The following is a 16716-nucleotide window of genomic DNA, read 5'->3' on the forward strand; positions in this document are numbered from 1 at the left end:
CATTATAGGCGGAGACTCGCGGTGAATCGTGGATGATGTCGGAGGGGAGCACGGCTTCGGATCCGTATACCAGGAAGAACGGGGTAAATCCGGTTGATCTGTTAGGGGTAGTTCGCAAACTCCACAGAACAGAGTCTAACTCATCGGCCCAGGCTCCAGCTGCGCGTCGCAGCGGTTCTTCAAGGCGTGGCTTAATTCCTGATAATATGAGGCCGTTAGCCCTTTCGACTTGACCATTGGACTGTGGATGGGCCACAGAGGCAAGGTCCAGCCGTATCCCTACTTCACAATAATCCTTCCATTATCCTTGTGCGAAGTTTGTGCCATTATCTGTGATTATGCTGTGCGGGATGCCGAATCTCATTACGAGGCTGCAGACAAATTTTAGTGCCGTAGCACCATCGGCTTTTCTCACTGGCTTTTCCTCGATCCACTTACTGAACTTGTCAACAGCGACCAAGAGGTACTCAAAACCGCCAGGAGATGACTTCCTTAGTTTACCAACCATATCGAGCCCCCAGACCGCAAATGGCCAGGTGATAGGGATGGTCTTCAGCTCTTGGGCTGGAGCGTTTGGTTAATTAGCGTAGTACTGGCAACCTCGGCAGGTCTTTACCAGTTTGTCAGCATCTTCTTTAGCTGTGAGCCAGTAAAACCCAAGCCGAAAAGCTTTTGCAATGAGTGACCTGGGAGCGGCATGATGCCCGCAGTCCCCTGCATGGATCTCTCTGAGTATCTCAATACCATCTTGGTTAGAGACACATCTGAGAAATACCCCTGTTGCGCTTCGTTTGTAGAGCTGTCCGTCAATGATTGTGTAGGATCTTGCTCGTCTGATGATCTATCGTGCGAGGACCTCGTCCTCAGGCAACTTTTGATCGATGAGGTAGTCCAGGAAAGGCTGCGTCCAGGCTGGAATGATAGCCATCACTTCTCTAGCCGGAGATACTGCCACATCTTGGTTTTCCAGGTTAGCGCCATTCACCGAGGGTATCCGTAGATGCTCCAGGAAAATACCAGGCGGAATTGGCTTCCTCCCGGATCCGAGCTTGGATAGCATGTCTGCCGCTGTGTTATCGTCTCTCCTGACGTACTTGACTTCGTATCCGAGGAAGCATTTGGCGATCTCGTCAACTTCGTCTCTGTAAGCCGCCATGACAGAGTTTCTGGCATTCCAGGTTCCGGCTACTTGTTGTGCCACCAGGTCGGAATCTCCGCAGCAAATTATGTGCTTGATCCCAATTTCCTTAGCGATGCGCAGACCGTGTAGTAGAGCCTCGTATTCCGCCATGTTGTTTGTAGCTTTGAAGTGAATCTGCAAAACGTACTGCAGTTCTTCTCCGGTAGGGGACTTCAGGGTGACTCTGGCTCCTGAGCCTTGATGCTGCTTGGATCCATCGAAGTGCATGACCCATGTTTCTGGTTCCGGCTCCAGATTTGCATCCGGAGCCTCTGTCCAATCTGCGACGAAATCTGCCAAGACTTGGGATTTAACCGCAGTCCTGGCTTTGTAAGCGATGTCGAAGGTGGATAATTCAATGCCCCATTTTGATGTGCGTCCAGTTGCGTCAGCGTTGTTGAGAATCGTTGATAGCGGAGCTTTGCTCATGACTGTTACTGGATGCTCCTGGAAGTAGTGTCTCAGCTTCCTGCTACCCAGGAATACTCCATAGGCTAGCTTTTGAAAGTGAGGGTATCTTTGTTTGGATTCCGTAAGCACTTCGCTAATGTAGTAGACTGGCCTTTGGACTCCATACTCGTGACCTTCTTCCTGTCGCTCCACCACGATGTCGAGGCTGATGACTCTGTTGGTAGCTGCCAGGTAAAGGAGCATAGGCTCTGACTCCCCTGGTGCTGCTAGGATAGGTGGGGAGGTGAGTATTTCCTTCAACCCTTGAAGTGCCGCATCTGTCGCCTCGTCCCAGACAAATTTGTCTGTCTTCTTCAATAGCTTGTACAGGGGTAGCGCCTTCTCACCAAGACGGCTAACAAACCTGCTGATTGCTGCAACACAACCAGTTAGTCGCTTCACATTGATAACCCACAAGTATAGGGGATCGCAACAGTCTTCGCGGGAAGTAAAACCCAATTTATTGATTCGACACAAGGGGAGACAAAGAATACTTGAAAGCCTTAACAGCGGAGTTGTCAATTCAGCTGCACCTGGAAACAGACTTGCTCGCAAGAGTTTATCAGTAGTAACAGTTTTATAGCAGTAGCAGTAGTGAAATAACAGCAGCAGAGTAACAAAGACAGCAGTAGTGATTATAGTAAACAGCAGGATTAAAATACTGTAGGCACAGGGATGGATGACGGGTGTTGCATGGATGAGAGAAACTCATGTAACAATCAAGATTTGGCATTTGCAGATAATAATAAAACGGTATCCAAGTACTAATCAATCAATAGGCATGTGTTCCATATATAGTCGTACGTGCTCGCAATGAGAAACTTGCACAACATCTTTTGTCCTACCAGCCGGTGGCAGCCGAGCCTCTAGGGAATCTACTGGAAATTAAGGTACTACTTTTAATAGAGCACCGGAGCAAAGCATTAACACTCCGTGAACACATGTGATCCTCATATCACCGCCTTCCCCTTCGGTTGTCCCAATTTCTGTCACTTTGGGGCCTCGGGTTCCGGACAACAATACGTGTATACAACTTGCAGGTAAGATCATAAAACAATGCATATCATCATGAAACAATAACATGTTCAGATCTGAAATCATGGCACTCGGGCCCTAGTGACAAGCATTAAGCATAACAAGTTGCAACAATATCATAAAAGTACCAATTACGGACACTAGCACTATGCCCTAACAATCTTATGCTATTACATGACCAATCTCATCCAATCCCTACCATCCCCTTCAGCCTACAGCGGGGGAATTACTCACACATGGATGGGGGAAACATGGCTGGTCGATGGAGAGGCGTCGGTGGTGATGATGGCGATGATCTCCTCCAATTCCCCGTCCCGGCGAGGTGCCAGAACGGAGTTTCTGGTCCCGAGACGGAGTTTCGCGATGGTGGCGGCATACTGGATGGTTTCTGGCGACTTCGACTTCTCGTCTCACGTTTTTAGATCGAAACCCTTAAGTAGTCCAGAGGAGGGCGTCAGAGGCCAGCCGAGGGGGCCACACGCTAGGGCCACGCGCCCCCCTCCTTGGCCGCGCCGGCCTAGTGTGTGGGGGCCTCGGGCCTCCACCTGGCTTGCCCTTCTGGCTCCGTAGTTCTTCTGAGAAAATAAGACCTTTTGCATAAATTCCGAGGATTTTCCTGAAAGTTGAATTTCTGCACAAAAACGAGACACCAGAGCAATTCTGCTGAAAACAACGTTAGTCCGTGTTAGTTGTATCCAAAATACACAAATTAGAGGCAAAACAATAGCAAAAGTATTCGGGAAAGTAGATACGTTTTGGACGTATCAACTCCCCCCAAGCTTAGCTTATTGCTTGTCCTCAAGCAATTCAGTTAACAACTGAGTGCGATAAAAGAACTTTCACGAACACATTTGTTCATATGATGTAAATATTCTCATGATATGGCAAATACTTAAGCAATTCATAATAAGATACATGCAAATAAAATCATCTAACAGTTATGTCAATCATGGAAAAGGTACCAACAAATTAACAATAAGCATCATGAATCATGTCTATCAGCAGGATTGCAATGTTCATAAAAGGATATGATAAAGTGGTATCTCGCTTGCCCGTATTTGTACAGCAAAACATAAATGCTCGAGCACCTTTGAAGTTTGTGGGAAGACTGGAAGTAGAGATTATCAAAGATAAAAGCATCAAAGTTATACCACAGTTAATCACATTTTGGGACAAGCATATTATACTAAGAATGACAGTTGTGCTCTCAAGAAAGTGCTCAAAGAAAGGATGGAGACTCAATGTAAAAGTAAAAGATTGACCCTTCACAGAGGAAAGCAGGGATTAACATGTGCTAGAGCTTTCATTTTTCTAAAGACAGAAGTAAAATGGTTTTGAGAGGTGTTTGTTGTTGTCAACGAAGGGTAATGGATACTCTAACTACCTCGTCAACCAGACTTTCAAGAGCGGCTCCCATGAAATTTTATTTTTGGGTGGCACTCCTTCCAACCTTGCTTTCACAAACCATGGCTAACCGAATCCTCGGGTGCCTACCAACAATCTCATACCATGAAGGAGTGCCTTTTTATTTTAGTTTTATTTAGATGACACTCCTCCCCACCTTTGCTTTCTCAAGCCAAGGCTAACCGAATCCTCGGGTGCCGACCAACATCACATACCATGGAGGAGTGTCTATTTGTAAATTTATGAAAGTTAATTAATTGGGGTTGGGAACCCCGTTGCCAGCTCTTTTTGCAAAATTATTAGATAAGCGGATGTGCCACTAGTCCATTGTGAATGTCCGTCCGGAGTAAATGACAAGATTGAAAGATAAACACCACATACTTACTCATGAGCTATGAAACATAAACACAAATTGAGAAGCATTTTGAAGGTTTTAAAGGTAGCACATGAGAATTTACTTGGAATGGTTTGAAATGCCATGCATAGGTATTTATGGTGGACACTTTGGAATAACTTGGTTTTCAGGGGTTTGGAAGCACGAGCAGCGTTCCCACTCGGTACAAGTGAAGGCTAGCAATAGACTGGGAAGCGACAATCAAGAGAGCAGTAACTGTCATAATCATGCTTGCGGCAAAATAAATTAACGGGGGCATAAAAGTGATACAAGAACTCTGAGGTAAAGTAAATCATCGAGGCTTAATTGACTTTTGTTCAGTCATATGCATGCGTGAGCATGTGCCAAGTTGATTCAAGTGGATAATTCAGAGGAGGATACCACAATGTCATATCTATCTATGAATAAAGCAATGCCAGCAAATATTTATGACATGCTACTCATATTAATAAATTGGAGCTAATCATGAGGGATCATGAACTACTAGACTTTCTTAAAAGACATATACCTCACATGAACCAACTAAGCATGCTCACATGGATGAGTATATGTACAAAAATGAAAACAAATAGAGTTCATACCAGCCTCTCACCACAGTCGGATTGTCGTAGATCGTCATTATCGCCTTTTCACTTGTGTAGCTTGAACAATATGAAATGAAAACCACGCTCCAGCCACCGAAGACCATTGAACTCCATAATGAACTTTACAAAACAAAAGAAGAACAGCAAATATTTTTGGTGTTTTCGAATTGGAAACAAGAACAAAAGGAAACAAGCAAACAAAACAAAATCTTTTTGGATTTTCTTATAGCAAACCAACGATAGCAAATAAAGCAAAAGAAAAGCAAGAAACCAAAATAAACAAATGGTAAAGAGAAACAACAGAAATATTTTTGGTCTTTTTGTGTTTTAGGAAAGGAACAAAACAAAAACTAGAAAATGAAAACTAGAAGAGTCACATAAACACAAAGCAGCAGAAATCTGCCAAACTTGACAGCAGTACAGTAATCGATTTTTAAGAAATTCTTCCGCTGCCCAGCTCGAAAAGTGTTCAACTAATGAAAGTTAGATAACAACCTGGGTAACATGCACAAAAATTGTCTTCGCAAAATAACGTTCTGGCTGTTTTTGAGAATTTTTTCGGTATCAGTCCAGAATCTGTTTTCAGGCAGCACTTCCCCAAATATCATCTCCCTCTTATTAGAAAACCATTTTAAGAAGCTAAACAAGTATGTACAAGTATCCAGCAATCATAATATGCAAAGAATGAGTGATGCCGGTATATCTCCCTCCAAGCTTAGGCTTTTGGCCTAAGTGGAGATCAACCCCAGCGAGGGTCAGGATTCCACGCCGGTGGATCATACATGGCGTAATCATAATAAGGTCCCGGTGCAGAAGAAAAGGGTGAAGGCTCCTCATGCCCAACATGTTGATGCGAAGAACTTGCTGCATCGGATGACGAGTCAAGGTGTTCCTCGGCCTCCTCCGTGCCGTCTCTTGCATGATGGCCATCTCCCTCTATATATGCATTCAGTTCACCTTCCGTGACTGACCAATCCTTCCTGGAATCAAGGTTAAACAGAACAGGTGCAGGCAATCCTACTAGTTTTTCAGTTTTCTTAGTTGTTCTCCAAGTTTTCTTATAAAATGTTATCTTGTAAGACAGGTTACTCAAATTAGACAAATCAGAAACAAATTCATGCTTAATCATGGAGACTATGTCAAGTTTCTCTATGGAGAGCTGAATATCAAGATGGTGAGGTTCTACACCATGCATAGCTAATAAGCGAGAAGCAATGAGACCTCCACAAATTCCGCCCTTCTCACGGTTAGTAGCAAGTCTATAGGCTATCAAAGCACCCAAATTATAAGTTCTATCACTTTGTAATGCAGCAGCTAGAAAAGCTAAATCTTGGATAGATAACTTACTTGCATTCTTTCTAGCAAGAACGCACTTGGTGATGAAATAAGTAAAGTAACGAATGGCTGGGAGTTCAATACTACCGATTTTACCACCATCCTCTGAGAAGCTTCTTCCATGACAAATCATCTTGTAGAGATTCAAGAGCTCTTGCGGCGATCCCCTTATCTTCTCGCATGATCCCCATTGTGGCACTCTAATTGCTGCACAAAAATCATCAAATGGCAAGTTGACAATTTTATTATAAATTTTGTATCGAACCATGGGGTTAGATTGAGACCAATTGAATTCAAAATCCTGAACCACAGACATGGTTAGTTTTGCATATTGATATGGTTCACCAACAACAAAATTTTCCAACCCTGCATTGGAAATCAGTCTTTGAACATCTTGCAGGATTCCTGCATTCCTCATAAAATCAATGCACGGGTAGTAGGAGGGGTATACTCCCTCTTCGCGGTTAACTCTCATAACTTGTTGTACCTCCAATTCTTGTTGGTTTAGTTGATGACTACTCCACTCCATTTTCTGAAACTTTCAACAAACATTATAAAATTTGATTTGGTGTCATATAATTGAGGGAAACTACTATAGGAACTTGCTAGAGTACTAAACATGCATCAAAATTAATTTTTACCACTTAGAACAAGCATGCAAGATCACTAAAAATGTTACCTACAGCAGCAAAATATTCAAGATATACTCAACCAAACAAAATTCTATTTGGATAATCGAAGGAGTCACATACCGGTGATCAAATGTGCCAAATTTCAGACAGAAATCTGGGCTGAGCAAAGAGATCGAGAAATCTTGAGCTCTTGAGCAGAAACGCGAGTGAGAGAAAATGAGTACGAGTTTTTTCGGGAGAGAGAGTGCAATGAGTGAAAGAGATGATGAAGTGGGGCAAGGAGGGGCCCACACACCAGGGTGGCGCGCCCCCCTTGCTGGCCGCGCCGGCCTGTGGGGTGCCACCCTGGGGTGCCCCACTGGTCATCCCCAGGTGCTCCCAGGTGCCTCTTCGAAAAATAAGACCAACGGTATAATTTTTGTGAATTTTTGAAAACTTTGAAAAACGCACATTTCTGGGTATTAAATTTATTATTACTGGGCAGAAAAAGATTTGCAAACCTCTAAACAACTAAAGCATCTTGCAAAATAAGTAGTGCTACAGCAAGTAAAACAAGTGGAGGAAGAAAGAAATGTTGTTTAGCTCTTCTATGCATATAAAATATACTTGTTAACAAGGGTGATCAAGTCTTGCCACCAAATAAATCTTACATGTCATAGGAAGAAATAAACCTCAAATCAATCATGTTACCTTATATTGTATTGATATGGATCCAATCACAAGAGTTTGATATTCTTCTTTTGGCTCATATATTGGACAATCAATATCTCCCACTTTGATAGATCTCAAATTAGAAATTGTATTAACTCCACATATTTTATCGATCTTCTTGGGAAAATAAACAGTATGCTCCTTGTCATCGACATTGAAAGTAACTTTTCCTTTATTGCAATCAATAACAGCCCCTGCGGTGTTAAGAAAAGGTCTCCCAAGAATAATAGACATATTATCATCTTCAGGCATTTCCAACACAACAAAATCAGTTAATATCAAGCAGTTATTAGTAACTTGAACAGGAACATCCTCACATATACCAACAGGAATAGCAGTAGATTTATCAGCCATTTGCAAATATATACCAGTCGGTATCAACTTATCTAAATAAAGTCTCTTATAAAGAGAAAAAGGCATAACACTAACACCCGCTCCCAAATCACATAGAGCAGTTCTAACATAATTATTCTTAATAGAACAAGGAATAGTCGGTATACCTGGGTCGCCAAGCTTCTTTGGAACCTTGCCATTGAAAGAGTAATTAGCAAGCATAGTGGAAATCTCCTCATTAGGAATTTTCCTTTTGTTAGTGACAATATCTTTCATATACTTTGAATAAGGAGGCAATTTAATAGCATCAGTCAAAGGGATTTGCAAAAACAAGGGTTTCATCCAATCACAAAATTTATTATAGTGTTCCTCTTCCTTTGATTTTAGTTTCTTAGCAGGAAAAGGTATTTGCTTTTGAACCCAAGGTTCCCTTTCATTACCATGTTTCTTAGCAATAAAATCTTCTTTAGTATACTTTTTATTTTTAGCATGCTTTTCAGGTTCTTCTTCAACCTCTTCTTTATCAGAAGCATCATTCTTATCATTATCTTTATCATGTTCATTACCACTTTCAGTTTCAGCATCAGAAATAGAAATACTATTAGGATCATTAACAGGTTCAGAGGATTCTACAACAGTTTTATGTTTCTTTTTCTTTTTCTTAGATGGAGCACTAGTTTCAGTTCGTTGAGAATCTTGTTCAACTCTTTTGGGATGCCCCTCAGGATATAGAGGATCCTGAGTAGAAACACCGCCTCTAGTTGTTACTTCATAAGCGTGTTTTTCTTTAGAATTATTTTTTAACAAGTCATTTTGCACTTTCGTGAGTTGATCAATTTGAGTTTGAACCATATGAAAAAATTTAAGAAGCATCTTAACATCACTGGAGGTTCTCTCCACAATACCATGCAATTCACTAATAGCTCGAGAATTTTCCATTAAATGATTCTCTACTCTCATATTAAAATTTTCTTGCTTAACAATATAATTATCAAACTCATCTAAGCATTGAGCAGGAGGTTTTGAATACGGAATATCTTCCCTAGTAAAGCGTTCAAGAGAGTGTACCTCAATCATGGATGAAGGGGGAGTGATCTTACATAAATCTTCTATAGGAAGAAATTCTTCACATCTTCGGATTTAATACCCTTCTCTTTAAGAGACTTCTTGGCTTCCCTCATATCTTCATCATTTAATTTAATCATAACCCTCTTCTTCAATATTGGTGTCGGGGTTGGTTCAGGTGTAGACCAATCATCATGATGCCGGCCTATTCTAGCCAATAATTCTTCAGCGTCGTCTGGAGTTCTTTTCCTAAAAACACAACCAGCACAACTATCCAGGTATGCCCTAGACTCAATGGTTAGTCCACTATAAAATATATCAAGTAAATCATGCTTTTCCAAAGCATGTTCAGGCCAAGCTCTAATAAGAGAACAAAATCTCGCCCAAGCCTCAGGCAATTTCTCTCCATCTTCCTGATCAAAATTGTAAACTCTCTGCAAAGCAATATGTTGAGCACTAGCAGGAAAGTATTTCCGGAAGAAAACATCAAGCAATTCTTTTGGACTATTGATAGAATCAGGTGGCAAACTATTATACCAAGTTTGAGCATCATCCTTTAATGAGAAAGGAAAAAATTTAGCAACGAAATAAGTACGCTTCTTAACATCATCAGAAAACAAGCTACTCAGAGTAGACAGCTCAATCATGTGTTCTACAGCACTTTCTTTTTCAGTACCACAAAAAGGTGTTTTCTCAACAATAGATATATGAGATAAATCAAGAGAAAAATCATAATCCTTATCCTTAATGTTTATAGGAGATGTTGCAAATTTAGGATCAGGAGACAGTTTATATCTAACAGTATGCTGTGCAAGCAACTTTTTAATTTTTCTTGCATCAGTAGTAGCATTGCATTTATCAATAAAATCATCATCAAGTTCCACATAATCTTCATCAGGATCATCACTAGAGTATTCAACAGACTCAGGTGAATTAACAGGTGTAGCAGCATTTTCATTAAGAGTTTCAGTATTTTCAATTTGTCTAGACCTAGCAATTGTAGCATCTAGAAAATATCCTAACGAACCATCATTATCAAGCACAGCAGAAGCATCATCAAAATTATGAGAGGAACTTTCAGATCTAGCAGAAGTACCAGCATGTGAAGCTTGTGGTGGTGAAACAAGTTTATCTATCACAGATGGTGAATCAAGAGCAGCAGAGGTACTCAGAGTTGTACCTTTTCTTGTAGTGGATGGTAATATGGCGACTTTAGTATCGCGAGGTTTACCCATGATGGAGAATTTGCAGTGAACAATATCAATCCAAGTGAACTTCCAAATAAAGCTATGCTCCCCGGCAACGGCGCTAGAAAATAGTCTTGATAACCCACAAGTATAGGGAATCGCAACAGTCTTCGCGGGAAGTAAAACCCAATTTATTGATTCGACACAAGGGGAGACAAAGAATACTTGAAAGCCTTAACAGCGGAGTTGTCAATTCAGCTGCACCTGGAAACAGACTTGCTCGCAAGAGTTTATCGAGAGTAACAGTTTTATAGCAGTAGCGATGAGTGAAATAACAGCAGCAGAGTAACAAAGACAGCAGTAGTGATTATAGTAAACAGCAGGATTAAAATACTGTAGGCACAGGGATGGATGACGGGCGTTGCATGGATGAGAGAAACTCATGTAACAATCAAGATTTGGCATTTGCAGATAATAATAAAACGGTATCCAAGTACTAATCAATCAATAGGCATGTGTTCCATATATAGTCGTACGTGCTCGCAATGAGAAACTTGCACAACATCTTTTGTCCTACCAGCCGGTGGCAGCCGGGCCTCTAGGGAATCTACTGGAAATTAAGATACTCCTTTCAATAGAGCACCGGAGCAAAGCATTAACACTCCGTGAACACATGTGATCCTCATATCACCGCCTTCCCCTTCGGTTGTCCCAATTTCTGTCACTTTGGGGCCTCGGGTTCCGGACAACAATACGTGTATACAACTTGCAGGTAAGATCATAAAACAATGCATATCATTATGAAACAATAACATGTTCAGATCTGAAATCATGGCACTCGGGCCCTAGTGACAAGCATTAAGCATAACAAGTTGCAACAATATCATAAAAGTACCAATTACGGACACTAGGCACTATGCCCTAACAATCTTATGCTATTACATGACCAATCTCATCCAATCCCTACCATCCCCTTCAGCCTACAGCGGGGGAATTACTCACACATGGATGGGGGAAACATGGCTGGTCGATGGAGAGGCGTCGGTGGTGATGATGGCGATGATCTCCTCCAATTCCCCATCCCGGCGAGGTGCCAGAACGGAGTTTCTGGTCCCGAGACGGAGTTTCGCGATGGTGGCGGCGTACTGGATGGTTTCTGGCGACTTCGACTTCTCGTCTCGCGTTTTTAGATCGAAACCCTTAAGTAGTCCAGAGGAGGGCGTCAGAGGCCAGCCGAGGGGGCCACACGCTAGGGCCGCGCGCCCCCCTCCTGGGCCGCGCCGACCTAGTGTGTGGGGGCCTCGGGCCTTGATGGCGTGTACAGCACACGTCCGTTGGGAACCCCAAGAGGAAGGTATGATGCGCATAGTAGCAAGTTTTCCCTCAGAAAGAAACCAAGGTTTATCGAACCAGGAGGAGCCAAGAAGCACGTTGAAGGTTGATGGCGGCGGGATGTAGTGCGACGCAACACCAGGGATTCCGGCGCCAACGTGGAACCTGCACAACACAACCAAAGTACTTTGCCCCAACGAAACAGTGAGGTTGTCAATCTCACCGGCTTGCTGTAACAAAGGATTAACCGTATTGTGTGGAAGATGATTGTTTGCAGAAAACAGTAAAGAACAATTGCAGTAGATTGTATTTGATGTAAAGAATAGGACCGGGGTCCACAGTTCACTAGAGGTGTCTCTCCCATAAGATAAATAGCATGTTGGGTGAACAAATTACAGTCGGGCAATTGACAAATAGAGAGGGCATGACAATGCACATACATGATATGATAAGTATTGTGAGATTTAATTGGGCATTATGACAAAGTACATAGACCGCTATCCAGCATGCATCTATGCCTAAAAAGTCCACCTTCAGGTTATCATCCGAACCCCTTCCAGTATTAAGTTGCAAACAACAGACAATTGCATTAAGTATGGTGCGTAATGTAATCAATAACTACATCCTTGGACATAGCATCAATGTTTTACCCCTAGTGGCAACAGCACATCCACAACCTTAGAACTTTCTGTCACTGTCCCAGATTTAATGGAGGCATGAACCCACTATCGAGCATAAATACTCCCTCTTGGAGTTAAGAGCAAAAACTTGGCCAGAGCCTCTACTAATAACGGAGAGCATGCAAGATCATAAACAACACATAGGTAATAGATTGATAATCACCATAACATAGTATTCTCTATCCATCGGATCCCGACAAACTCAACATATAGAATTACAGATATATGATCTTGATCATGTTAGGCAGCTCACAAGATCCGACAATGAAGCACATAAGGAGAAGACAACCATCTAGCTACTGCTATGGACCCATAGTCCAGGGGTGAACTACTCACTCATCGCTCCGGAGGCGATCATGGCGATGAAGAGTCCTCCGGGAGATGATTCCCCTCTCCGGCAGGGTGCCGGAGGCGATCTCCTGAATCCCCCGAGATGGGATTGGCGGCGGCGGCGTCTCTGGAAGGTTTTCTGTATCGTGGCTCTCGGTACTGGGGGTTTCGCGACGGAAGCTTTAAGTAGGCGGAAGGGCAACGCGGGGGGCCACACGAGGGCCCCACATGCTAGGCCGGCGCGGCCAGGGCTTGGGCCGCGCCGCCCTATTGTGTCGGTGCCTCGTGGCCCCACTTCGTTTCCTCTTCGGTCTTCTGGAAGCTTCGTGTAAAAATAGGCCCCTGGGCGTTGATTTCGTCCAATTCCGAGAATATTTCCTTACTAGGATTTCTGAAACCAAAAACAGCAGAAAACAGCAACTGGCTCTTCGGCATCTTGTTAATAGGTTAGTGCCGAAAAATGCATAAATACGACATATAATGTGTATAAAACATGTAGATATCATCAATAATGTGGCATGGAACATAAAAAATTATCGATACGTACGTCGGAGACGTATCAGCATCCCCAAGCTTAGTTCCTGCTCGTGCCGAGCAGGTAAACGATAACAAAGATAATTTATGGAGTGACATGCCATCATAACCTTGATCATACTATTGTAAGCATATGTAATAAATGCAGCGATCAAAACAATGGTAATGACATGAGTAAACAAATGAATCATAAAGCAAAGACTTTTCATGAATAGTACTTCAAGACAAGCATCAATAAGTCTTGCATAAGAGTTAACTCATAAAGCAATAAATCAAAGTAAAGGTATTGAAGCAACACAAAGGAAGATTAAGTTTCAGCAGTTGCTTTCAACTTATAACATGTATATCTCATGGATATTGTCAATGTAAAGTAATATAACAAGTGCAATATGCAAGTATGTAGGAATCAATGCACAGTTCACACAAGTGTTTGCTTCTTGAGGTGGAGAGAAATAGGTGAACTGACTCAACATAAAAGTAAAAGAAAGGTCCTTCAAAGAGGAAAGCATCGATTGCTATATTTGTGCTAGAGCTTTTATTTTGAAAACATGAAACACTTTTGTCAACGGTAGTAATAAAGCATATGTATCATGTAAATTATATCTTACAAGTTGCAAGCCTCATGCATAGTGTACTAATAGTGCCCGCACCTTGTCCTAATTAGCTTGGGTTAACACTGATCATCATTACATAACATATGTTTCAACCAAGTGTCACAATGTGGTACCTCTATGCCGCCTGTACAAGGGTCTAAGGATAAAGTTCGCATTGGATTTCTCGCTTTTGATCATTCTTCAACTTAGACACCCATACCGGGACAACATAGACAACAGATAATGGACTCCTCTTTTAATGCTTAAGCATTCAACAACAGTTAATATTCTCATAAGAGATTGAGGTTTTATGTCCAAACTGAAACTTCCACCATGATTCATGGCTTTAGTTAGCGGCCCAATGTTCTTCTCTAACAGTATGCATACTCAAACCATTTGATTGTGAAAACCGCCCTTACTTCAGACAAGACGAACATGCATAGCAACTCACATGATATTCAACAAAGAGTAGTTGATGGCGTCCCCAGGAACATGGTTATCGCACAACAAGCAACTTAATTTCTCCTATAAATGTTCTAATACTACCCGGCCATCCAAGGCACCTGAGAGGGGCAAAACAATCATGTTCGTCCGTTTCACCCACGTCCAACCCGCTTTTCACCGTGGCCGTTAGATGCAGTCATTTTTTCTGCACCTTTTGTCTTTAAACGAGCCAATGACTCATGGGACCAGCTGCGTATGGGGGTCGCCTGTCGGAGACAGCCGCAGGTGTTCGTCCGCGTTACCTTCTTTCTCCTACCCGCGAGAGCAGTAAAAACCTAGATCACGGGGCACCCAATCCCCGCGTCTCCTCTCCTCCCCAATCCCCGCTTCTCCTCTTCTCCAATGGAGTCCAACCAGCCGCATCCTTCCTCCTCCCCCGATCCGCGCCGCCTTCTTCCTCCTCCCGCGATCCGCACCGGCTCCTCTCCTCCTCCCGAAGGCGCCGAAGAAGGGACGCTGCAAAAGGGATGAGAAGAGGCAGGAGGGAGCGCGGGCGCCGCCGCTGCCGCTTCGTACCTCGCATCGGGAGGGCGTGGCCGTGCGAAGAGTAGGCGGGCGTGGGCTGCGTCAGCCGCCGCCTCGGGTCGACGCCGCCGTCGCGGGTTCTCCTCCATGCCATGGCCGACCACTCCCTGCGCTGCGTCCTGTCCTCGCCACCATCAGCACCTCCACATCCTATTTCTAACCCCTGCCAGTAAAGAAGGAGAGTGGACGCGAGGAAGAGGAGGAGCGGCGGCAGGAAAGACGTCCTCACTCACACCCGTGTGAGCTCCTCATTTTGATTCTATATTATTTGTACTAGCATGGAAGGGCGCGGCGGCACGCCGCGCCGACTATGTAATATGATGGTACTAATAATTTTAAGACCACATTTGAATTGATAAATATTTTATTTTTTAAATAGTGTGTTTTAAGATGGTTGGTAATGAAATATGATACATCATACACTAAAATTATGTGCATAAAACATGAACCTTGAACTGCTACAACAATTGGCCCATCACATTGCCAAATTTTACTATTGAGATATTCAATTCGCTGCCGATCCCGTTCATGCATTGGCCCATAGCTTATACGTGGTCTTCTCTTCCTTTTTATAGCCCGAACTGCTACAACAATTGCAGTGCAAACAACAAAAACAGCGGCTCCCCTAATCATCTTTTTCCGTTTATCCATCATCTTGCCCATCTACAATGTATTTATTTTATCATGTATTACCAGAGTGCACAATTGTAATGGACACTAGCATGGAAGGGCGCGGCGGCACGCCGCGCCGACTATGTAATATGATGGTACTAATAATTTTAAGACCACATTTGAATTGATAAATATTTTATTTTTTAAATAGTGTGTTTTAAGATGGTTGGTAATGAAATATGATACATCATACACTAAAATTATGTGCATAAAACGTGAACCTTGAAGATCAAGTAATGGGATACACTGATAGCGGGAGGGCATAGAGAAGAACGGTGAACACGGACAGTACAACAGTAGACTTGCTAGTTTTGACAATGCACGGTACATAATGTTCTAACTCCATGCTTTTAGCCACTCCCGTTTTCTCCGTCTGATAATATATCTAAAATCTTGGGGTTGCATTTGTAAAGAAAATAGGTTTTCTTTGTTGTCCACGCCATAGCCGAGGAAGATGCGATGTTCGTGGTCCTCGCAGGCTTGTCTCGGGCAAGAACCATGTCGAGGAGTGATTTGTTGGCGGCATGGACTTGCCAATGAAGCTCTTCTAGAGCTTGATCTAGGCGACGCTGGCAAGCGAGAAGTGGGTCGAGGAGTGATATGTCGTTGGCGTCCAATGTACAGGTGGGACAAAAAGGCACGTCCTCAACATTTAATATTTACTGAACATTTAATATTTAACAGGCACAAAGAGCTTCTAGACAACTTGCAAAGTATGGGTCTATTTGAATTTGAACCAAAGCTGGCCATACACATTTTTTGGCACGGCCATGAAATCTAATTATTCTTTTGGTTGAACGCCGCAGTTTTGACTGACCCAGCTCTCCCTTAGTTAAAGTGTATTTTTTACCCAATTCGTAGGCAAGTCCAGAACAACCAATTCTGTCGCCAAATAATTGGTAGTGCCAACAGCTGGCAGGGAGACTAACTTTGAAGATGTACACGTAAACATAATGATGAACTGTCCAGTGAAAAAATAAGCTTACGACTGTTGAACCAACCTCCCTTTAGTTTTTAAACTGGAGAAGTGCTCGAGATCAAATTAGATCAATGCGAAACATGACTATTGATGAAATAAACTTAAACTATATTCTCTGTCCCTACAAAAAATGTATAGTCAGAAACACTAAGTAAGATGATGTATGCACTCTATTTTCATTCACATATAACATTTTAAGTGACACAAGTCAGAAGTAATCAGAAGGATATATTAGAGTGAGATGTAACATTTTTGTA

At 42.6% G+C, this 16716-nt stretch overlaps 1 protein-coding gene across 15 annotated transcripts in view; it reads left to right on the forward strand.

Moving 5' to 3' along the window:
• Positions 1-14438: 14438 nt before the first annotated feature.
• LOC127307214 (uncharacterized) overlaps positions 14439-16716 on the forward strand; it is a 34454-nt gene continuing 32176 nt past the window's right edge. For 3 of the 15 annotated variants that reach the window (XR_011747323.1, XR_011747321.1, XR_011747322.1), the window contains exon 1: positions 14448-15078. The gene's annotated coding sequence lies outside the window, so the exon portion shown is untranslated. Of the gene's footprint in view, positions 15079-16716 lie in introns of all 15 variants that reach the window. The other 12 variants (XR_011747334.1, XR_011747333.1, XR_011747329.1 and 9 more) reach the window with 8 other exon arrangements.

Source organism: Lolium perenne, chromosome 6 (assembly GCF_019359855.2).
Source record: "Lolium perenne isolate Kyuss_39 chromosome 6, Kyuss_2.0, whole genome shotgun sequence".
Classification (NCBI taxonomy): Eukaryota; Viridiplantae; Streptophyta; class Magnoliopsida; order Poales; family Poaceae; genus Lolium; species Lolium perenne.